The 7,098-nt window shown below is 41.3% G+C and overlaps 1 pseudogene; it reads right to left on the minus strand.

Annotated features, from left to right (window-relative positions):
* Window positions 1-1,169: 1,169 nt before the first annotated feature.
* On the minus strand, window positions 1,170-6,700 carry LOC127465451 (probable RNA polymerase II nuclear localization protein SLC7A6OS; annotated as a pseudogene).
* Between the last annotated feature and the right edge of the window lie 398 nt (window positions 6,701-7,098).

Consider the following 7,098-nt stretch of genomic DNA (forward strand, 5'->3'; position numbering starts at 1 on the left):
GGATCAAACACAGAATTGTAGAATGGCTTGAGTTGGAAGGCACCTTCAAGATCATCAAGTTATAACACCCCCCCCCCACAGGCAGGGACACCTTCCACTAGACCAGGGTGCTCAAATCCTCATCCATCCTGGCCTTGAACACTTCCAAGGATGGGGTATTCACAATTTCTTTGGGAAAACTGTTCCAGTGCCTCACCACCCTCAGAGTAAAGAATTTCTTCCTAATATCTAATCTAAACATCCTCTCTTTCAATTTAAAGCTGGTGATATTTTTGGTAAAAAAAAATAAAAATTTACAATTTAAATGCACATCGTTCTACTCCAACAGTAAAACTACTGGAGAGAGTAATGGAGAGATCAAGGCATTTAACATGCTCAAACACTTATAAATAAAGGAACAAATGCAGTAGAAAGCATTAGGACAGAGTGTCTTTTTCCAGGACTTCCACTTGCCATCATGACAGACATGTTGATCTGCTTATGAAACTTGACACATTAGTCATGATCAGAAGTGCTGCTGCCAGCAGAACCTCTCTATACAATGTGGAGGTAGTTGCTACAGGTACAAATGCATAGGCATTCAGCTTTAGGGGAAAAAAAATGTTTCTTCAGTACTTTAGCAACATGGAATGGGCAGAAAAATCCATTTTTAAACATATAGCATCTTTTGCTTGGAACAAAAATTTGTGTTGTCAAGTGGCCATACTCACACACATACTCACACTGCTGGATATCTACCAGCTGAAGCTGGCAGCTCAGACAGTAGAAAGGTTTAGCACTTACTGGAATACCAATCTAGTGTCCAATACTTGAGCCTAATCGATAAGCATTAGGGTGAACCATGCTAGTCACCAACAGTTTCAGAAGGGCAGACAGGAAGAAGTTTATCTTAGGTCTCACCCAGTCATCCATGTAAAGATTGGTTTCTTACTGTCTCAATGAGCACAACTTTCACCAGAAAGTGATTTTTCAAGGTGGGTTTTCTTGGTTTTGGTTTTCTTTGTTATTGTCGTTGTTTGTTCATTAGGGGGGTTTTGGTAGTTGTTTTTTATTTTTATTTTTATCTCAACATTCTTATGAATAGCTATCCAGAGCTGTCCGGACTTTCAGTTGTTCTGCAACAGTAGAATTTCGTCTTCAGTATGCATTTCATCTTCAAAAAAGAGCTGTTAGTCAGAATCCAAATCTTGAATCTTATTATATCCAAATTCCTTTGGAACCTCTTGTCAAGTATTTGTTTCATCTTGTTGTGTCCTGAAAGGGCTGTCCTGGACAGTTTGCTCTGAGGTAGCTGACGTTTGGGATACCCTTGAACGTTATGATAGGCTGAATGGCCCATAAAAAGGAGGGAGAGGAGGGAAAAAGGAAAGAAGGAGGTAAAGGAAAGAAGGAAGGAGGGAGCAAAGGAAAGAAGGAAGGAGGGAGCAAAGGAAGGAAGGAAGAGGAGAAGGGGAGAGAAAGAGAAAGAGAGAAAGAAAGAAAAGAAAGGGAGAAAGGGAGAGAAAGAGAAGGAGAGAAAGAGAAGGAGAGAAAGAAAGAAAAGAAAGAAAGAAGGAAAGAGAAAGAAAGAAAGAGAAAGAAAGAAAGAAAGAAAAAGAAAGAAAGAAAAAGAAAGAGAAAGGAAGGAAGGAAGAAAGGAAGAAAGGTTCTAGCACTGTCTCTGGTCTGGTTCTTTGGGATGGTGGGTGCACACCCAGCCCCTCTGAGTTGCACTATTTATAGACTAGTCTCAGCCCATGTGCATTTTGTCATTCTCAAACTTTCTAGAAAGAGTTTGGGAAGGTCTCTGGTGGTTTTGATCCCCCTCCCCTCTGTCAGAGATGCACGTGCAATGCTGTCTCAGGCTTGTTTTTTGAGATAAGAAAGTTGTCCCCAGCAAAGCGCTATTCTGCCTTTGCAAGATCCGCTTTTCTAACCTTATCTGGTGGGCATGGTAACATTCTTTTCCTCTTCTGAAAAGTGTTTTGGACATTTACTCTTTTAGATTTTCAGTTTCTCACACATGTTCTTCTCCTGTAACATTAGTTCTCCTCACTGAAGGTCTCTCCAGACTCTTGTCTGTCACCATCTTCCTCAGGTAAGAATTCATCTTCCTCAGATGTCATCAGATAGTCATTACACCAGTTATTTTCATAACTTTTTTCTTTTTCATATACATCCTCGGGAACAGGATCATCATCTACCAGTTCACATTCTTCTCTATAGGGCTGTTTAAAAAGGATATTTGGGATCTAACCAAGGGCTGATGTTTCCACATAGTAGATGTCATAAATGTATTCATCTTCTTGTTCACAGTGTTCTTTTTTCCATCTTCAGAAACATCTAAATGCTCATGTGTCATCTCTACTGCATTGCAAAGAATCACATCTGGATCAGTCTTCTGTGGGTTTGCAGTGGTTATGCTGTTGTCTCCCACCATCTCCTCTTCTTGTACAGTATCAGACAACTGGAATTTCTCATAGCAATCTGAATTCTTATCAACAGCACCACTCTCCTCTTGTGAAGCATCTCCTTTTGCTTCAGAGTCTGATATGTCACCATCAGTTGAAGCCTTGCCATTTATGACAGGTGCAACTGTTTCAGTACAATCAGGTCAATAGCTGACTATTACATGGACGCAGTTTTCCTTCCTTTTCAGTTACTTGGAAGAACAAAGTTCCCGAATTATTCGCTGAGTGCTTCCCAAAGAAGGTCACAGATTTTGAGCTGCTTTGTCGCCCGTGATCGTGTCTTTAACATATTTCTGAACTGGTCCGTTCTTGGAGGATACGGTCACCAAGAGCTTGAAAAGACTCCTTTCTACCATCTGGGCACCACCACACTCCGTGCACAGCTGCTTGCAGGTGAGGAGCAGAGCCTCAGCCAGCTCCATCCCTCCACGCTTCCGCTTAATGCACAGCACCGCTGCGCACTCCCTAGCAATCCACAGCTACATCACAGCATTTGGTACACTTTCAGTAGGAAGTATGTATCAGATGAAACTACATACTGACGACAGCATAATTTAAAAGTTCTTGCAGATAGCTCCCACTCTCCTTGGGACCCTCATGACTGCATGCACACAACTGGTTTGGGTTACTTTTTCCTCTTTTTGTGTCCGATGGGAGTTCTTTTTGTCAGCTTGACCTGCAAAATTTGGAAAGGAAGAAACTTGGTTTCATGAGGCAGACAAAGTTTTGTGTCATGCTGTTCATAAGTGTGGGTAGGTTAGTCTTTAGGTAGACCCTGCATTTCCCTTGTGAACAAGTTTCTGATCTTGCTCATTGCCGTATCCATGCAGCTGGAACTCACGCTGACAATCTGTGACAGAGTCCTCCTGGTGGGTTTGACAGGGAAAAATAAGGAGGCCCAGCTGCTTACATCAGGTCAAGCATAAATTGGAGTAAACATCAGCAATCTCAATACAGTTAGCAGCATATCAACTTGCAAATTAGAGACGGAGAAAAAAAATATTTTGTGGGAATAAAAATTGATGGGAAAGCCCCATAACCTCAACTCGTGCAGTGTCTTGCTGAATGCAAAAATCATTATCAGTTTCCTCCTGAAAATGAAAACCCAGACCAGCAGGTTTAGACACATGTATGTGTATGTGGCTAGAAGCTTCTGAAAAATTTCTGAAAAATTCCCCCAAAGCTTGGCTGAAACCTGCCAAAAATTTTTCAAACCCAAGAAAAATGTAAACAAACAAACCCTAATTTTGAGTGCAGCAGATACTACAAGTGAAAGTGCTATTGACTCTCAAATCTGATAAACAGATGGATGGAAACTTTTCAAGTGTTCTGGTGAGAACAGGCTCAGTCAGCCTACCAGGGTACTACCTTCTCCTTGAACTGCATTGGCCCCAGTTGCACTGTAACACATGGCAGGGAAGAGACATAAGACCTTGAGGCTCTTTACAAGGTGGGAGTGAAAGCAGTAAAACATGGAGCCAGATATACATTGCATTTGCAAGATAGGAAGATGAGGAAAGAGTCTTATTTTCACCATACGTTTGATTGACTTCCTCCCTGGGTAATAAGAGTAACATGAGTATCAGCTTCCCCTGAAAACTTGTCAGGCTGCAGAGCAGAATCTTACTTCTCAGTTTTAGGCAGTTACTTGATCACCATTTAACCATCTGAGGTGGTTGCCAATTTAGTCCCTTCTAAGGGACTAAATTAGGGATTATTTAGGGAGTTTTTCTCCCTGGATATAGCTTTTACGAAAGCAACATGCATGACTAATTACAAGGTAATAAAAGCTGGAGACTGAAATTTACGGAAAAGCTGAAAAAAATCTTGTCTTTTGGTATTTTTTTTTTACACAGTAAATCGTGGGTAAGCAAATGTGAAATGAGCTTAGGTCATCTTGAATACAGGCAGTTAGTGTGGTGATTATTGTGTGTTCTTTTGCCTCAAGCTTTCCCATTTGCACTCCAATTTTGCAGTAAGCCCCTGTATCTGTTTGTTACCTGGGCAATGCTCAGAGCTGCAGGTGCAGAATCAGCCTGAGATAGAGCTCTTCTCCTCTCATGAATGGGCTTTTTTAAGCATCTGCTTTCTGCATTGATATCCCACAAGATATCAAGGCAAGGTCACACAACAGCTTTGATTTTGCCTTTTAGCGAGTGTCTGGGACCCAGCATGTGGGAATATTACCTAGACTGAACAGGTCGACATTTCTGCTCTTGAGGCAAAATGGAAACTCTGCTATAAAGGGAAATCAGAGCTGTTTTGGAGACACAGAGATTAATAGCAATATTACTGCCATTTCTGCTGCTGTTGAGAAAATGTCTCAGGACCTCCCACGATGACATCCAGATAGCATGGAGGAAAAAGAAATCCCCAGTTTTTATGCACGGTAGACTGAAACTTGTTCGATTATTGAAAGAGAAAATAGATGTGAAGAGGGAGGCTGAAAGCAGTTGGCAACTGGAAATGGGAGAGGCAGCCCAAAGACACTGCAATGCTGGATCAGCATTGAATACTGTGGTGACATGAGGCTCAGCCCAAGGTGGCTACTAGATGTTTACTCACTGCTTTAGCAGGTTTTCAGTCCTGGTTTCACTCTTAATACTTCCTGTGTTAATTAGTTTAAAGCTAGCTTGGCTACATTAACAAAGGCTCCATACGCTGAAGCAACTGCAATGTCAATCAACCTGGAATGGGTGTACAGGAGTTGGAGACCAGATAAGGCTGAACTTGACTGAGAAAACTGAAGAGACTAAAAGGTGGGGCCGGGAATGGATGAGATAAGAAATCTGGTGCAGAGGAGAACAGACAGGAATGGGCAGTGAAGAGATTCTCTCTGACTGGGTGTGATGCGGTAAATGTTCAGTGATGCTGAGCAATGCAGAAAGTGCAAAACATGAAGTAATTCTTCTATCAGTGATCATTGCTCATCCAAGGCACAGAGTGTACTCCTGCCCTGTGAAAAGAGCTGTGTGTGAGCATGTAATGAGAGACTATATCATGAAAAGTGCACAGAAAGAGGCTTCATGAAGGCTACACAGGGAATCTTAATCACAGTCTTTCTTGCCTTTGAAGCAGAGTTGCCAGCCACAGTGTCCATTCTCACAGGTTTTTCTGTCCATTATAAGCTCCTGTAAATTATCAAGTAAAAATATGCTGTATGTTTTTGGATGTAAGTGAAAAAATCTGTATCAGGGAAGATTTCTACATATCTCACGGAAAAATGGCTGTACAAGTTTTTTGTTTGTGTAATTTTTTCCTGGAAGAGTTCAGTATTGGAAATGTCTAGAGGCAGAATGTCAGAAAAAGTGGCTTATTGAATGATGATAATGTAAGGAAATTTGCTTGTTGAATAAAAACCATATTCCTCTAGAAGTTGAATCTTTTTCTCTATAATGGTTTGTTGGTTTGTTGGAAGGGTTTTTTGGGGGGAGTGGTGGTGGTGAAGGTGAATTCTTTATCTTTTCACCTCCTAAAACAGGCATTGTAGTAGACAGGATAGTATATGCCTTTCTCATATAACTTTTTTTTTAACATGGTGAATTAAGTCTGCTGATCAATAGCTCATTGAGTTCAATAGATAGATTTGACCTTTATCTTTTGGTTGAGGTGCTAAATGCAAACTCTTTTCATTTATATATTCACAATTAATGCAGATACTCTACTATCTACTCTTTGATAGTCTGTGCTATCTACTATCTAATAGTCTATGTGAGAATAAAACCTGATCTGATATTACACATAACATCAGCAGTATGAAGAGCTGTGATATTCAAATAAAAAATGAGACTGTTCGAATACCTTTGAATAGCTTGTAGGAAAGTGCAGTATATATAAAATAAAAAATAAGGAATTTACCCATAGATTTCTAAAACTTTCCTGACGTGCAATGCCATATAAAACTTTTGGCCTTTATCCCCAAATATTGTCTATGTGAAAATTCAGCTAAATCTTTTGGCATATGGAAGTCAACAAAACATGACATTACAACTCATTACGTTGCTACTTTGCTTTCCAGAATTTTGTGAAAGACCCTCCCCAGAAGACCCTCACTGGAAGACAGAATGGAAACATAGGGCAAGGTAGCTCAAACAATTGCAATGCCCAGCTCCCCATTGTCATAGGAGTCCATCATACCATCACCATTCATGAAATTGCAATGCCCAGCTCCCCATTGTCATAGGAGTCCATCATACCATCATCATTCATGAACTTACCTTACTCCAACTTGAAAGTCTCCTGGCCTTCATGAGACTATGCCAGTACCTCAGCCTGATCTAGATGCTGCCAGTCATCCTGGGGAATGACGGTCCTAGCAAGACCAGCCTTCAGAAGTCCAGGAGACCAGCAGTTACCTGGAGACCAGAGGGAATGTCTGGAGCAAAGAAGATGTACCCTTAGTGATAGAGGATCAGGTTAGATCAGGTACAACAGGATCAGACTAGACAATATTTAACCTTCAGGACATGCTGTCTCTCCTGAGGGACACAGAACATCCACCAAGAGGATATTCAGCTTGTGACCAGAAGGACAGCCTGTCAGGAGCTGAGGGAGGCTGTCAGCAACCATGGAAATGTCCATGTGGGAAGCCAGTCTGCATGCCTGGTGGCTGTCATCCTGAAGATCAGTTCTGGAGGAGAGTAGCGCA

The sequence above is a fragment of the Manacus candei genome, unplaced genomic scaffold (assembly GCF_025592945.1).
Source record: "Manacus candei isolate 608988 ecotype Guabito, Panama unplaced genomic scaffold, ASM2559294v1 h1tg000008l, whole genome shotgun sequence".
Classification (NCBI taxonomy): domain Eukaryota; kingdom Metazoa; phylum Chordata; class Aves; order Passeriformes; family Pipridae; genus Manacus; species Manacus candei.